Consider the following 16,600-nt stretch of genomic DNA (forward strand, 5'->3'; position numbering starts at 1 on the left):
CGTTAGAGTTGAACCCTTTGTGTCTCTCTGGCAAGATGTTCTGCTCCTGAATCAGCTGGGTGGGTCTTGCCTCTAGCCTCTTTGTAGGGAGTTCTGCTGAAGGGTTCCCTGCTGGGCCTGTGCTTGGGTCTGTTCAGGATCCCGCGGCCTGGGTCGTCTCACTCACTCGCCGGCCTGTGCTCTGGGGCAATTTTAATTTGAGGACTATAAATTTTTGAGACCTCCTTACCTAGAATATCACATTACAGATATCTCATAATATTCTTCCTCACTTCATGCTCAACAGATATTCTTAAAATTAAATCAGTTGGCTTTTTAAAGTCATGATAAAGAAAAATAACTTCACTGTCATTAAAATCAGTAGCAGTATTTATATCACATTACCATCATTTACTAATTACTCTTATATAAATTGCTTTAAATATGGTAAAATATATGATAACAGAAATAAAAACGTTTCCAAAGAAGGAAACACTGGGAAGTTCAATAACATTGTGGCTATAGAAGCCAACCACCCAATTAAATTTTGAAATGGAGCGGGTGTTAATAAAATGAATTGATAGATCAATGTTATTAACTCCGATTTTGCTATATGCCTTTTTCATTTGAGATGGAATGGAAGAAATACATAAGATACTGTGGGATAATTACCAAGCAATGGATTTGTCCTACCTTAAAAAATTATAAACTTGAGGGCTGCAGAGATGGCTCAGTGGAGTAAGCGCTTCCCTGGCAAGCGCAAGGGCCTGAGTTCAATCCCCGGTTCCACCAAAAAGAAAAGAATTATAAACTTGAGACATATATAATATAAGCTTGGAAAATGGAAAACTTGTGAGTTTGAAAACATGGGCCCATTAATCTGTGTGCAGTAAGACTCAGATGGATGTGGTGGTGCGTGCTTGCAATACCAGCACTCTGGGAGGCTTAATCAGGGTGGAAAAGTCAAGCCCAGCCGGGACAACTGAGCAATTTCATGAGGCATTGTAAGTATGTACATGTACTTACACACATACATACATATGTGTGTATGTACATGCATACATGAGCAGGATGTGTAGTTGACTGCAAACACTAGGGCTTAATGCATGGTACTGAGAAAAACTAAGTAAGAAGGTAAAACAGATTATTGTAAAAATAAATAAAAAATAAGATGCATAAATTGCTAATGCCCAAATAAATATGTTTATTCTTTACAACTTGAAAATGTTGTCTGCAGCCATTCTACCCTGACCATGCCTGATGTCATCTGACCCTGGAAGCTAGACAGGGTCGGGCCTGGTTAGTACTTGAATGTAAGACAATCCAAAAATATTTACATTTCTTTAGTTTTTTTTTTAAACAATGCTTTTTTTACTACTATGTGTTTTCAGAATGTAATGTTTACATTTCTCATGAGGAATTGACGCATGTCCTGAACACTTCTTAATTCTCTTTGCCTCCCCTTTCCAACCCCTCCCTCCATCTCTTGATCCTCTTCCCTTTTTAATAAAGATCTCTCTCCTCACCTCCTGTTGCCCACTTCTTATTTTGCTATGTGTTTGTGTTTTGTGACTCTCACATAAGTGAAGCCGTGTGATATTTAAGCTTTGGTGTCTGAGTTGCTTAACGTTGTGGCCTCTAGGTATACGCATTTCCTATGGATGCCTTAAATATATCCTTCTCTATGGCTGAGTAATACTCCATTGGATATAATTGCCACAATTGCTTTATCCACTCATTTGCTGATGGACCTAGAGGGTGCTTCCAAGACCTAGCAATTAGGAATTGGTAATGTTTTATATTCCGTGGGTGAGAAATCTGCAGAGAGCCTCCTCAAATATCTAGAACTACATATTCTATTCAACCCAGCTATCCTCCTTCTGGAGGTCTTCCCAAAAGTTAATAACATCATCTCACAATGCTACACGCATATTCATGGCTATAGGAGGAGCGCAGTTCTTAACTGCAGTAGTAACAGAACTCATCGAGGTACAAGCACTTTTCCTTCACCCTCTCTGGCTTTTTTGTTGTTTGATTTTCTGAAGATGGCTATTCTTTCTGGGGCAAGATCAAATTGCAGTGCTTTTAAATTTGCATTTCCCTGATGGCCAGCAATGCTGAGAACGAAAGCTACCAGAAATAATGAAAAGAAAAAGAAAGCCATAAGCAAAAATACATTTTTCTTTTTTTCTTTTCTTTCTTTTTTTCAGAACAGGGGATTGAAAAACATACATTTTTTTATCACACTAAAACTACTAAGATAGAAACAAGCAGAATATCTAATAACTGGGAAAATATTAATTAAACGTACTCCATGCACTGAAATTAAAATTTTTAATATAATCGATAACAATGACAATGATGTATGTTATACAGAAATATAAAATAAATTTATGCAATATAAAATACAGACATACCTTGGTTCATGAACACTTTTGTTTGCAAACAACTTGGTTCACAAACTGAAGCATTTGACAAAATTTTGATTTTGTTTTCAAACTCTGCATCGGGTGGTAGGCAAACATGACCACAGCCATCCCTCCCACACAAACACAAATGTGCCTGTCTTTTCCAAAACTGTGGCACAAATTAAGTGTGTGAATCAAAGTGTTCGTTTATAATTTTATGTAGAACAACTGCACTTGTGTAGAGAAATGTGTGCACATGTGAGTGTTGTTACTATTGCATACGTGAATTACGATGAATTTTCCCCATCTGTGTTGAAGATGCACCATAACAGTGCGCTGGTATTTTTGAGAGCTTAGAAACACAAGCTGCCGTCCACTGAGTCACACCAAGTGACCCATATTCAATAAAGAACCTGATGTTAACACCTGATGTTAAATCCTGTTTGTCTTGTGCCAATTTTTAATTGCTTGTTCTCTTATAATGTTCATGTGAATGATTTTATAATGGAAAAATAAAATGAGTCTTTATGTCTCTATTGTCTTATAGTCATTTTGACTTATGTTAATTATTTTATTTTTGTGTGTTTTTCCAGTTTAAGCCCTAGCTCGTCTATCACTGGAAGTGGCCATCTACCTTACCTGTGAGATTCACGTGCCCCAGCAAATTTACACAAGCTTCAGAATGGAGATTCCACACATGAGCTTCCTGGTCATCAGAAGCCTGTTTTCTTGGGGTGCATGTTCAAATTTTCCCTCTCAGGCCATGGGGGGCATGGCAGCATGACTGAACTGTCAAATCCACTATAAGTGTTAGAAAATGTAGCTTCTGCCTTACTTCTGAGGTAGGTCTGCCACCCACCACAGCTGGCTGCTCCGTGGGGAAGCTCCCAGCACTTGTGAAGCTGATGTTTATTTATGGTTTCCCTTTGAGGATTCCAATAAAATGCATCATAAAATAAGACTATTATGAGAACGCCAGTTGTAGAAAAGCTAGGTAAGATCGTAGTTCATTTATTATTGAAACTAAACTTCATATTTTTTTGGTGAAACTCACCTTGTCACTAAGAAGAAACTTACCTTGTCACTTCTACCCATGAAAGATTTACAAACTAGTGCAAAGCTACTAGCACTGAGCATAACTGAATTACCTAATTTGGTGTTGAATACAGAGTGGATACTAAAATATGTATGAATGGGCCAGCAAGATAGCTCAGCAGACTAAGTGCCTTTTTAGGCAAGCCCAGGGACTGGGGTTCCATCCCGCACATGACATGTGACACCAGCCCTGCCCCCCGGCGCACTAAACCAGCCACTGAGACCAGGCGTGGTGGTGCATGCCTGTAATCCCAGTGCTGGGGAGGCTGAAAAGACAAGGATCATTATGAGTCCAAGCTGCGTAGTGAGACCCTGTGCCAAATACATAAAAAATAAAAATAAAATATGGATGACTAACACTAGAATGTATCTCACTAACTAGACATTTTCTAAAAGAGCTTTTAATTCAATTTGCCCAATTTTCAGTCAAGTTAGCAATCTGACTTTACAACCCAAGCTGAAGCACCCTGGGTTTTACTTCCCAATTGTGCCCAGTAATTTCTTACTTGAGCGTTATTTGCACATGGCTCTTTTTTCCACCATTACACTGTCAGTAAAATATCTGTCATTGAATTCATTTAAGAATGTCTGTGCCCATGTGCTTAAGGGTGCTTTCTTTTTCTATTCTTCGTTTAACCTAGTAAATTATCTATCACTTCAGTACAGGTAATGTTGAGCCTAATCTGAGTTCCATGGAATTACTTCAATTTATGAACAGAATAATATGTGTATATGCATATATAAGAAAGTATAAATGCCTAATCTATATGTGATTTATGGATTAAAATGATAAACTGTCTTAAGTTTTCTGACAAAACTTACACTATACCAGTACTGTATTGTGAATTGATATTCATAATTTGTGTAAAATAGAAACTATGTGAAGAAATAACCTTCAAATGCAAAACTCTTCTTTCACTCAACAAATGTATTTATCACATGCTTTAATTGAGATGGGTGTTTTACAGGAATTAAAGTTAAAATAATAAAGACAAAATAGCTTTAAATAATTTGTTCCCTCATAAGCAAGAGCAAGGACAGAGAATGACATGTATTAAAATGATTACTGCAGAAATCACCACCAAAAGCAGGAAAAGATACTCATTGTTCTGTCCATCTCTAAGCTTTAGCACCAAATTTATGAGGAAGAAAAATGGGAGAAATGCCTGAAGTAGAGCTAGAAAAGAACAACAAAGTGCCAGTGTAGTGAAGAAATGTGGGAAGAGACCAAGGTTAAGAAGTTATTAAAAAGAGTAGATTGTTGATTAGTAAAGAGGCCTAAATCAGAACATTAGGGAGTATTATTGGGTTTTGTATGGTACAAAGCCTTCTCTTTGATATCAAGAATCTTTTCATGAAGATGAAGATTAATTTCCCATTACTTTTCAGACAAATTTGATTATCTTTCTTGACACATCCACTTATGAGACTGGGCCTTAGATGAGCATTTTGAGTGGTTCACATTTTGTTGGAGGATTTGTTTGATCGCTTATGGTAAAAGAGAAGAATTTTTATTCTGTAAATGGTTGAGTAGAAGAAGGCAAAGATTTGACAACAGTGTGTTTAAACAAAAACTTAAAGACATCAAGAAAAGTCAGAGAGAGACTGGCAAAATGGGGAGGCTGGCTGAAGGAGTCTCAATTTAAGGAGATCGATTAAATTGAATGGGATTCAATAGAGTCTACACTTGCTCTTAGCCAGAAGGCTGGGCAGCGATGATGGGATTCAACAGAAAGTGCTCAACAGCACCTAAATGTTGGCACCTGCAGAAGTACGAGCACACATACTCGGTCAGAACCTTCCACCTCACTACTGCATTTGTAGAAGAGATTAAGGGATAAACTACTAAGTTAAAGTACATGAAAATTCTGTTATCTAAAAAAAAAAAAAAAAGGAAGGTACTTCCTAGGACAAATGACTAAATTTAGCCAAACAAAGAAAAGATGAGTTCCGGGGTGCTGTCAAAGGGTGACAAAAAAAATAGATTTAAGACACCTCATCCAAATAGCTTTTAAACTTCCTTGGTGCTTAAACAGAGCAAACCCATAAGGTGGGAGAGAGGTTCTCTTTGAAAAAATTAAGGAAATTTGACTATATCATATATCCATGGCATTAAAGGATAAATGCTAATTATTTTATATCTGAACAAAGACATTTTAAAATTTATCACATACATACTGAATTTCTATAATATGATCTCAGGGCCGGGGAGATAGCTCAGAGACACAAGCACCTGCCTGGCAAGCACAAGGTACTGAATTTAGTCCCCAGTACCAGGACAAAAAAAAAAAAAAAGGACAAAAAATGATAATATAATCTCTATTTACTCTAAAATATCCAAGTTTAAAATGCAGGAGTCAGAAAATATCTGAAAAAATTAGTGTTGATATTTCTTCAAATTGAAGAACAGGAACACATATACTCATTGTATATTTTCTCCCTTTTGAATTGTTTTAATAATTTTTTTGTAAGAAAAGAGAAACAAAGATAATGAGAATAAATTTTCCTATTTTTTATTTTTATTTAATTTATTCATTAATTTTATGTATTTGGTACAGGGTCTCACTATGCAGCTTGGATTCATAGTGATCCTCCTCTTTTCATCCTCCCCAGTGCTGGGATTACAGGGTGCACCACCCCGCCTGGACTCAGTGGCTGGCTCAGCACAGCTGGGGGCGGGCCAGAGTGACATGTGGTACCAGGACCCAGCCCTGGTCCCTGAGTTTGCCTAAGCAGGTGCTTAGTCTGCTGAGCTATCTCACCAGCTCTCTATTATTTTTATCTCTCAAATTATAGTTTTAGATATTTGGGTCTTACAGTTTCAGTTTCTCTACTTACATTCTTTTTGTTTTTATTCACTATAAACATGTTAGCCTGCAAGCAGGCACAGGGACCGGGCGTTCGATCCCAGGCTTGCAGTGCCGGTCCCACCCCAGGGACATGCTGAGACAGCAATTGAGACTGCGTGTGGTGGTGCACACCTGTAATCCCAGCTCTTGGGAGGCTGCAAACAAAAGGATCACTACAAGTCTGATCTAGTAGTGAGACCCTGAACACCCTATAGACTCGCCCCTAAAACACAAAAGACAAAAGCAAAAACAAAAACATGTTATCCTGTATATTCTCAAGAATCAAATGAATTGTTTATTACAATCATTGTTTGACAATCACAGTTGATTTTCGTTATTTTGTTTTTATCTTAAGAGCTATTTCCAGTCTTATATCAGTCATGTAATTTTGGAATTTAGGCAGAGTTTTGTCAATATTACCTAGTAGAGACTATAGACTGTGTTATATCCCCCCAAAGAATGCTGATGGTTGCATTAAAAAAGTCAGCTTTGTCCTTTGGCCTGCTCCAAGGTCTTCTAAGTATTTTACTTTCAGCCAGATTTTGTCCTGTGCTTAGTTCAGACAAAGAAATGGTGGAAGTTTGCACAGCATTTGGGACACCTACTTTCTACTTTTTGCCTTCCTACAATCCCACAGCATTCATTTATTTCATTTTATTTTTTAATTTTTTAGTTTTGGTTCTTCTGTATTTGGTACAGGGTCTCCCTACCCAGCTTGGACTCATAGTGATCCTCCTGCCTCAGCCTCCCAGGGCTGGGCTTACAGGTGTGCACCATCACAACGCAGTGCACCTGGGGGTGGGCCAGTGCAGCATGTGGTGCTGGGGATCCACAGCATTCATTATTGACTGTAATCTTCCTTTTCTAAATTTTTTTATTTATCTTTAATCTCTTGTTTATTTGGTACAAGGTCTTGCTATGCAGCTCAGACTTGTAGTGGTCCTCCTGTCTCAGCCTCCCCAGCGCTGGGATTACAGGTATGCCCCACCATGCCCGGCTTCCACTGCCAGCATTGTGTCCAGGGTTCTGGGCCAAAGTGGCATGCAATACCCAGGATCAAGCTCAGGTCCTTGCACCTGCCAGGCAGGCGCTTAGACCGCCAAGCTATCTCTCCAGTGCATGACTATAATTTTCTTAAACTCTGTAATCTTGTTTTGTTTCTGGTTTTGTTTTGTTTCATTTTTTGATCTAGCAGGGTCTGATAAAAATTTGAATTACCTAAGAAAGCATCTCTTAGTGTGCTTTTAGCCTAAATATCATCCTAAAACAACGTATGCCATTTCCTTTTCTCCAAATGTCAGCTTACCTCTAAGGTCTGACTGTTTTTATTTATTCTCCACTATTTCACAATTTTTTAAACACTTTTATCCAAAATGTACTGTTATCAATAGAAGTGTCTTTAGAAATGTTATATAAACACACACACACACACACACACACATACACACACACACAATTTTGTAAGTCTAAAAATAATCAAAGAATAAAGACAAAAATACAGAGAAAAGAAAATCAGGTCAACAAACAATGGGACAATCATTCATATAATATCTAGAGTTCAGTGGAAGAACATACAGAAGCCAAAAAGTTATGTCACAAAACTTCCTGTTAATAGAAACAAAGAGTGAAATCTATATTCAACTATACTATAAATAATCCAAGAATTATTGTTCCATGTTCACTTTTATTTTTTAAGCTAGAAAAGAAAAAAGAAGTACCTTTAACACATTGAACCTGAAATTGTTAGAATAAGAATAAGTTGTCTTTTTGTCCATTTTAAAATTAAAACCAAGTGTTGCTAAGATACTACATTATACCAGTTTCAGATCAGTTCCAACATCAGTGGGGTGACGGCTTCGTCCCAAAAGTAAACAGGCAGGAAAGAAGAGGCAAGTCAACAGTGTACTTGCCAATTCTGCTTTTTAAATTTTAATGTCTTAATGTGAACTTTTAAAAATATTCAAATGAATGCTTTATGTCTCAAATAAAATAATATTTTAAAAATTGGTTGTGAATACACAGATTACATGAAGGACAGGATTAAACTTCACTATATACTTACTATAGAGTTGGTGCAGCACATAATGTTATTAATATTTTTCGGCATACATTCTCTGAGCATATGCTATAGTACGTTAAGTCTCATGTACTATAAAGAAAATAACAGTAACAATTTATATAGTTACCACTTATTAAATGCTAGCATTGTGTCATAAATCGTATAAAACATTGCATTTATTATATTTAATTTTTCTCATGAAAAATATTTGTTAAATATGGTTACATCTCTCTACTGATTAAATTTTCAGGTGAGAATAATTATACTAGTGTATCCTCAAGAAGAGGCAGCTTGGGGCTGGAGAGATAGCTCAGCAGTCTAAGTGCCTGGCTGCCAAGTGCAAGCACCTGAGTTCGATCCCAGGTACCTCATGCTGCGCCGGCCCCCTCCCCGGCTGTACCGAGCTGGCCCTGGAACCCCAGTGTGGTGGCTTATGCCTGTAATCCTAGCAGTGGGGAGGCTGAGACAGGAGGGTCACTATGAGTCCAAGATGTGTAGGAAGACTCTGTACCGAATAAATTAGAAAATAATTAAATAAATGATTTGTCAGGATGGCAAGGCTTAGTTAGGCGCTAAGAGGTGGCTGTTTGCAGGGCTGTGCACTGTGAAACGGGAGCTCGGTGAAGGGAGACTTCAGAGAAGAGAAAAGCAGCACTGCTTCGCATACCTGTTCTATATAATAAAAATTGGAGGGAACAGGCTTCTTTAAAAATTAGGCATCTTTAGATACAAAACTGGGTCTCAATAATAGCATGGCTTGGGGCCAGGGAGACGGCTCAGTGGAATAAGCACTTCCCTGACAAGGGCGACGGCCTGGGTTCAATCCCCGGTTCCACCAGAAAAAAATTTAAAAAATAATAATAATAGCACGGATTTAATAAAGCCACTCACAGGTCACCACTGTCCTGCCTTTGGCAGTGCCAGCCGGCTCCCCGTATTTAGTGATGGGGCCTTGACATTCACAGCCTCCCGCAGGGCTGTGCATATTTATTTTCCTGATCCCAGGAACCCATGCCTTAGATTAGAGAGCCTACTGATTTTTTAAAAAATATAAAAGCATCACTTTGGAAATAAAACTCACAAAATCCCTTCTGTGTTAAGTCTGCAGTTTATTATGTTTTTTCAAATCTATACGTCTGCGTCAACAGAGAGGTCAGTTCTCTCACCCCTAGAAGTTTCCTCTTTTCTTTTATTTTAGGGAAGGGTTTGCAGTGTGTTCAGCGTCTCACTACTAGATTCCACTTGTAGTGATCCGCCTCCCAAGTGCTGGGATTACAGGCCCACGCCAGCACGCCCAGTCTCAATTGCCCTCTCAGCGTGCACTGAGGGCGGGGCCGGTACGGCAGGCCTGGAGATGAAACCCCTGGCCCCTGCACCTGCTTGCAGGCGCTTTAATCCGCTGAGCTACTTGGCTGGCCCCTCATTTTCCTTAGCTTTTTGTCCCATCTCTACCACTAGTTATAGAACATATAGACTAATCTTTAATTTTCACAGTCATATTCTTCAAAGAGCAAAACCTGAAAATTCTCAAAGCACCTACCTAATCGATCAATTTTTCATTTGGTTTAAGTTATTTCTCATGTCACTACTACAAAAATTTTTTCTTATTTCTTCTTTATTTTCTATGATTTTTCTCCTCTTAAAGTTTTAGCCTTTGTATTGAGGCTAACAATTTATTTTTCATTAGCTTATCTATGTTGTGAAGCCTATATTTTCATGAGAATACTCAAATTTTAGCACTATTCATTTGAATAAACATCTTTTTCATTGAGTTACATTGACAGTTTTATATACATATATGTAACTGTCAATAACTATGTATAAAACAGACAGTTATATATAATATGTAAGTAAATCATCTATGTAGTTAAGATCTCTATTCCACATATCCCTGAGTATACATATCTCTGACTCTCTACTCCTCTCCAGTGATCTGCGTGTAACATGAATAATGGACCTACCGTATGGTTATTGTCAGTGCATATTTGCAGTACATAATAATTATGCTTGTGATGAGGACTTGGCACTTGTCCACGATACATCTTTTTTTTTTTACTTCATATTAAATTTTTATTAGATTCACTTTATTGTATTGGGAGTAACTTCTAGGGGTGAGAGGGTCCTTGTATTGTAGCTGACACACAAATATATATATATGTTTTTTTCTTGGTACCAGGGGTTGAACTCAGGACCCTGCGCTTGCCAGGCAAGCACTTATTCTACTAAGCTATATCCCTGGCCCCTTGTCATGCTTTTTAGAAAACAAAACTGCTATAATTTTGACTCTCCTGACATGCTGTATCTACTTATTTTGGTTCTTTAATTATCCTTAGCAGGTCTTACATGCATTCATTATCATTATCATTATTATTATTATTATTATTATTGTATTTTAGGACAGCGTCTACAGGGTCTCACTGTGTAGACCAGACTCCCAGTGATCCTCCTGTTTACAGCCTCCCAAGAGCTGGAATTGCAGGCGCGCACACCATGCCTAGACTTAATCACTGTCTCAGTGCACGGCAGACCTGGGGATCGAACTCCTGGCCCCTCCATCTGCCTAAGCAGGCGCTTTCATCCGCTGAGCTATTTGGCAGGCCTTGTACTTATTAAATTGATCATTAAAAATATGTAAAGTTTGGAATGCTACTACAAATGGAAATATTCTATTTTTCTTATGGTAAATTGCTAATATATAAATATAATTATTTTTATATTAACTGTGTTTTCTGTGAATTTGTTCAATTTGTTAAAGTAACATTTATATAACTTTCTTATTATGACTTTCTGTATGCAAAACTAGATTATTAATGAGTATAGTTAGTGTTTTTATCTTTTTAATTTTTTTTCAGTTTGGTACAGTGTCTCGCTATGCAGCTTGGACTCACGTGATCCTTCTGGCTCAGCCTCGCCAGTGTTGGGATTACACATGTGCCTCACCACGCCCAGTTTTGTTGGCCATCATGGCGGCCCAGGGACTGGGGATCAAACCTGGGTCCTTGTGTTTGTCAGGCAGCCGCTTAGACTGCCGGGCTATTTCCCCAAACTGAATAAAGTTAGTTTTATGTTTTCTTTTTCTATATGTATTTATGGAGCTCTTTCTCTTTTTATCCTCTTTTCACTTTATTTCAATGACTAGGATTTTAAGTACAATGTTGAATAGAAATTATGAGAGCCAATACTTTCTCTTTTCCTGAAGTTAAAAGGCAAAGTATTTCAATCACTAATCAAAATTTTAGTTTTGATTGATTCTTGAGTTTCTCATGGATTCTCTCTTATGGACTGAGAAGTTCTTCAAAGTAGAAACGGTGGAAGCCTTGAGCCTCTGGTTGGCTCACTCTGTGTCTCGTGGTGATGCTTCCTGAAGAAACGAAGAAGAGAGATGGCTTGTCCACCTCATCCCTCTGAACTTGGTGACTGAGCCAGTGGGTAGACAGTCTAAAGGCATCTTCTCACCGAAGAGTACCTTATGCAAACGTCCCCAACCAGAACATGGGTGGTTACTAACACTATTAGTAAACAAGTCTAGCACCTATGGAACATATTCAAACTATAGCTCTCTGCTATATGAAGTGGAGATGTGTTATAAATGCAAATGTTCCTCGCTAAATAAGCTAGTAAATTGCATACTTTTTAGAGATTTCAGCTCTCTTGGTCAGGAAATATTGGAGGAATCCCACTTAATGTCCCAGGACTTTCTAGGAGCTTCTTGGTTGTCTAAATCCTAAAATTTACTGCTGGAAGAGATGTGGCTGAATATGTATAATTAAAATTTTTGATTTCTTATATTACTTGTCTATTTTTAATGTAAGAGTACAAAGAATTTTGTCACATAATACTCTTTCATCTGTAAAGTGGATCATGTGGATTTTCTTGTATATTTTCTAAGATGTGAAGCTACAGTGATTTGTGAATCCACTGGTTAGGATGCATTGTATCTTCAATACATTAGTGGCTATCATTTACTAATATTGGATTAATAATGCTTGTGCTTGAGCTTATAAGGGATTTTTTTTTGTTTGCTTTCATTTTAATACTGGTTTTGTTACCTCAGAGAATAAAAATTACTTCCTTAACTTGTCTCTAAAGTAATTCGTATTTCAATGTTTTATTTCAGTAAGGTCATTTTTAATTGTAAATTTCATGGCTTTAAAGATATACACCCATTCACAATTTCTTGTTTATTTTCTTTTTTTAGATGATATCAATTTAATTTATACTTTGAAACAACTGGCTTTTAATCTTATCATTTTTTCTCCTATTATAGGTATACTTTCTATTCTGTTGATTCTGATCTTATTTTTATTTCTTTTTATTTTTTCTTGTTTCTCATTTAAAGTATTATTTTTTGGACCGGCGAGAGAGTTCAGCTGTCTAAAGTGCCTGCTTAGGCAAGTGCAAGGACCGAGGTTTGATCCCCAGCATCATAGCAATGCCAGCCCTGCCCCCAGGGTGGGCTGACCCTGCCACAAAAAAATAAAAACTAAAAATATTATTATTTTTTATAATTTTCTAACATGAAAGTTTACATCAGTAGTATAGACATTTCTTCTTTAATTTTATGTATATCGGGTACATTTTGATATACTATACTTATGTTGTAATTCAGCTGAAAATTTTCTATATTTTTATAATTTCTGTATGACCTGTGAGTTATTTAGAAGTAAGATATTTAATTTTTTTATTTTTATTTTTTTTTTATTTATTTATTTATTTATTTTTTTTTTTTGTGGAACCAGGGATAGAACTCAGACCCTTGTGCTTGCTAGGCAAGTGCTTATTCTGCTGAGCCATCTCCCCGGCCCCAAGATATTTAATTTCTTTCTTTTTTTTTAAAGATATTTAATTTCTAAAGACACTTTTTCCTAGCTTTCTCATTATGGTAGCTTTCTAGTTAAATTCAGCAAAGTCAAAGAACAATTAAGACCATAAAAATGGTCTAGTGTAATGAATCTTTGTGAGTTTTCATGTATCTTTTAAAAGAATGTGAATTTTACAGAGGTTAACTACAATATTCTGTAAATAAAAATTGAGATTTCCTCTATCTGTTTTACTTTTTCTAGGTTTTGATCATTACACAGATTTTATCAATCAGTGTTCCCTGGAGGAACAGATGTAGCACAACATGTAAGGCAGGTTTGCAATGGCCAGCTGCAGAGTGAGGCTCAGAAGAAGGTGCAGAGGCCATCTGTGCAGCGGAGAGCCAGAGGATCCAGTCACTAGCTCAAGGCCTGGGCTCGCTGTGGAGCCGCATGTGGGTCCACATCAGGAACTCAAAGGATCTTCGCCACAAGGCTGAGGAATCCATGCTGGCAACCTTGAGACAGGTGTGCAAGGGTGGTGATGAAAGCTGGTGTTCTCAGGGCCGGAAATATAGCTCAGTGGTGTAAGCACCTGCCTGGTAGGGCAAGGCCCTGAGTTGGGTCCCTGGTTCAAATATGCTTTTTTTAAAAAAGATCTAAGAAGCAGAACTTCCTTTTCCGTCCCATTTTCATTTCGTCCGGGTCACAAGCCCATTGCTTGGCACCCCTCGTGCCCCAAGGAGTCTTGCAGCCCCTATATCCATCATCCACCCCCAGGACTGTCCCACACTAATCAGTTGCTCACTCTATAGTCAAGCCCACACCATGAAAGGCCACAGAACCGGGAAGGGATGGCGCTACCTGCCATCTGTAAATGAGCCCGGAGGGTCAACCGCGCCCACACAAGAAGAGGCTGACTGGATGATACCACAAATGATGGTGGCCTTAAAACTGTGCCAGCCAACGTGGAATCTCTGTAACATTATGGACCAGAGGCAATCCACAAGATCCTGAGATCGCCACAAAAGCCCTGAGAAGCCGTTTCCAGTTCAAACACACTATCTTTGTGAAGCAGGATTGTTTGCAGTGACAGTAACTGAAAACAAGATTTCAGAGTAGACCAGACATAAGCAATACACTTTGGGTGTCCCCGTCTCCCGTCACCCCCAGGTGGGCCTACGGTGTTGGGGTGCAGTACAATGTAAGATCGGGGTGCTGATGATTCTTCCTTACGTTGAGTTGTATCATTATTCCATTGAAACTTGTAATTTAATAATAATGTAAATAAGGTGCACAATAAATGGAACTCTTAAAGCACCCCCAATTCACCCCCACACTCACCCCTATGCATAGAGAACTTGTCTACCATGAGACTGGTCGCTGTTATCAAAACTGCTGGAAAATGAACCAAGAGGTGTACAGCCAGGTCACAAGCTGTGCAGAAATGAGTCCCAGAGTGGATGCCTCGTCTCTTGGCTTCTCCTTTCTATCTTAGCTGATCTTCCAACAGTGGTCTCTGGCCTTTGCTACCAGGAGCCAAGACTGGAAGGCAGAGTAGTTGTTCCACTGTAGCCATGCATTAGGGGCAGGAAATGTCAGCTCTTGCAGAATTCATGGGCCTAAGTCTACTTGCCAGTGAGATCATAGTGTTGTTTGAAGGTGCGGGCACCAGAAGGTGAGCAGGTGACTATCCAGGAGAACACAGCGCCTCTGTTCTCTCATCCATGCAGGTTACTGGGAAAGGAGAATTCAGGAAACAGGAAGTAGTCTCTCCCAAGACACCAATCTGCTGGTACCCTGATCTTAAACTTCACAGGACCCAGGCCTGTGAACAATGATGCTTATTATTTATACATCACTCAGCCTTCATTAGTTTTATTTTTGTTTCTACAGCAAACTGCCTAGAACATGAAGTTGTGTGTGTGCATAAGCACTCTTAGATCAAAAATCACACACTGAGCAATTTTTATTCTTTTTTATTTTCAGGCTTTTAGGGTATACATAGTCCAATGTCTGTTTGATTTTAGGGTTTTTATGCCTTCAGATAGTTAGATGGTGTTTAAACTTGTATAACTTGTTTGTTTTATATAATATCATGACCTCAAGATACATCCATTTTCCTACAAATAACTTAAATTTATCCTTCTTTATGGCAGAATAGTACTCCATTATTCATAAACATATTTTCTCTTCCCATTTATCTTTTGCTAAACATAGAGGCTGCTTCCAGGATTCAGCCACTCTGACTGGTGATGCTGTAAGCATGGCTCAGCGTACAGCAGCGTACTAGGATGGCTGTAATGCCCTCTCAGGAAGAGAGTGAAAAGGGAGATCCCCACAGCGAATGGAATCTCCAGTTTTAGCTTTCTGAGGAAACCACACACAGAGTTCCACAACGGCTACAGTTCACACTCCCGCCAACAATGAGTGAGGATTCCTTTCTCCCCTCCTATCCTCGTCTCCATTTTTTTATTTGATTTTTTCAAGATATTCTTTATTTCTGGAGTGTTGCTTCAATTTGCATTTCTCTAGGTGTCAGAGAAGTTGAATGCTTTTCATATACTTATTCGACATTTGCATTTCTTCTGTGAAGTGCCTGAGAATGTTAGTTGCCTGTTTATTTAATTGAGTTTTTTTATTTTGGAGGTCTGGTTTTCTTTCCACTTAATACATTCTACACTTTAGTCATCTGTCCAAGGAATACCTGGCAGAAGATTTTTTCCATTCTGTAAGTTGTCTCTTCACTTTTAATTCCTTGCTGTGCTGAAGTATTTTAATTTGACATAAACCCATTTTCTGATTCTTTGTCTTATTTTTTGTCTGTTGGGGTTCTGTTCAGAAGTTCCTTGCCTATGCCTGTGTCTTCAAGAACTTTACCTATTTTATCTATGAGAAGATTGTTTATTTCAATGTACACTTCTTTAATCCATTTATATTTTACTTTAGTAGGCCCTGAAATAGCTGAGCTTAGATGCACACTTCTGCATGTGGATAGCCGGTCTTCCAAACACCGTTTGCTAAAAGGCTATCTTTCCTCCAACTGAGCTTCTTGGGCCTTTGTCAAAGATCAGGTACCTGATTCCCTTAAATTGTTTCTAAATCTTCTTCTCTGTTCCTTTGACCTATTTGCCTGTTTTCTTGCCCACGGTGTGGGCGTGCTATTTTTAACACTGTAGCTTTGTAGTATAACTTGAAGTTTGGGATTGTGATGTCTCCTGCTTTACTCTTGTTGCCCAGGATTACCTTTTATTTTAGGGTCTCTTCTGGATCTATATGAATTGTGGGATTGGTTTTTCTAGTTTTTTTTGAGCAGTGTTATTGGTGTTTTGATTGGGATTGCATTAAATCTGTGTATTTTAGATTAGTCTTCTTTCATCCTCTGGAATCTGCGGAACCCCTTTTCCAGGC

This window comes from Octodon degus, unplaced genomic scaffold (assembly GCF_000260255.1).
Source record: "Octodon degus isolate 3935 unplaced genomic scaffold, OctDeg1.0 scaffold00044, whole genome shotgun sequence".
Classification (NCBI taxonomy): domain Eukaryota; kingdom Metazoa; phylum Chordata; class Mammalia; order Rodentia; family Octodontidae; genus Octodon; species Octodon degus.